Below are 1,472 nucleotides of genomic sequence, written 5' to 3' on the forward strand. Positions count from 1 at the left end.
TGTCACTTGATGGCAAGACGGTGGTCGCTTCTGTCAACGGAGCGCCATTGGCTCGCAGTACTAGAAAAGCCACCAAGCCCACCGCGAGAATTTGCGTGTCTAATGCGGAAGCAGAAGAAAATCATGAATGAATGGCAAAAGAGGAAGAAAATTCAGGAAACATTCATCACTGACTTACACATGTTGGGCATGTTGCGTCGAGATTACTCTTGCCTTGACCGCCTGCTCTCGTGGAACATGTCTTGACTTCTCATTGCACAGCCGTTATATATTCTACTGACCGCAGGGATTTCCGAATACCTTCCGGTTTCAATTATATACTGATGAAACCGATATTACACTCTTTTCTTTTTTGGTGCATACAGCAGAATGTAATTACACAGAATGAAAAAAGACGAATTCAATCATTTTTAAAGAACAACAATTTTATTTCAATTATTTCAATTAAATTTCACAACAGGTCGGAGCAGATTTTATTTAAAAAAAGCCCATTTAATTGTATTGTTATACAATATTTTTATAATGTGACCATGTCAAAAGTCAAAGTCTGCTTTATTGTCAATCCCTTCATATGTCAAGACACACAAGAAACCGAAATTCCATTTCCTCTATCCCACGGTGGAAGTGGAATTTCCATCATCATCTTCCAAACGTGCGCCAGTGGCTTTGCTCATCCTTATTTCCTGGAAGAAAAACGGACGTCAAAAGAGAAATATTGCTTCTTGTCGCTTGAAAGATGTGTCACCTCTCCGTTGGCGTTGATCAAGGTAAAGTGGACCTGGCCTACGGGTCCCCAGTTGGACTGTGTCTCCCAGACTAGATCAGAGGGAGGATTGTGGTTTCGGCCAGCGTCAGCCGCCCAGATCGGATGCATGTAAAGGTCATTGAAATATTGAGCACCATGTATCTGAGATCTTCCAGATAAGATTGATTACCGTGACACTCTCGTGGGCCTTCAGGATGAATTCTGCGGCAAACTTGAATTGGCCCACGAGAATCCAGATAGCCGCTGTCAGCATGGGTGCCACCTAACCACCTCCCCGGCCGGGGAGGGGGGAGGGAGGGGGTGGAGAGGGAGAGAAAACAAACTCCAGCCGAATCGGCCACTACAGGTTAGTTAAAGGCCATGTCATAGAAATGTGTCTTTAAACGTGTCTTAAATGTTTCTACTGAGGTAGCAGTCCTAATATCCATTGGTAGGGCATTCCAAAGCTCTGGAGCCCGAATAGAAAATGCTCTAGAGCCTGCAGACATTTTCTTGGCCCTCGGTGTCGCTAAAAGGGTAGCGTTTTGCGAACGAAGGTTACGAGACGGAACATAAGGAACAACTAGGTCGACGAGATATGAAGGCGCTAAGCCATGCAGCGATTTATAGGTTAGTAGAAGAACCTTGAAGTCACATCTTAAATGGACCGGGAGCCAATGTAAGTTGGCTAGTATTATCACCATGACAATTGCGAACACACAGAAAG

General features: G+C 44.4%; 1 long non-coding RNA gene across 1 annotated transcript; it reads right to left on the reverse strand.

Moving 5' to 3' along the window:
• Positions 1–535: 535 nt before the first annotated feature.
• LOC133156029 (uncharacterized) lies at positions 536–861 on the reverse strand. Its single transcript, XR_009714772.1, has 2 exons — positions 746–861; positions 536–683 (listed from the first exon to the last, which is right to left on the reverse strand). It is a non-coding gene; the product is annotated as an uncharacterized LOC133156029 (long non-coding RNA).
• Between the last annotated feature and the right edge of the window lie 611 nt (positions 862–1,472).

This window comes from Syngnathus typhle, linkage group LG6 (genome assembly GCF_033458585.1).
Source record: "Syngnathus typhle isolate RoL2023-S1 ecotype Sweden linkage group LG6, RoL_Styp_1.0, whole genome shotgun sequence".
NCBI lineage: Eukaryota > Metazoa > Chordata > Actinopteri > Syngnathiformes > Syngnathidae > Syngnathus > Syngnathus typhle.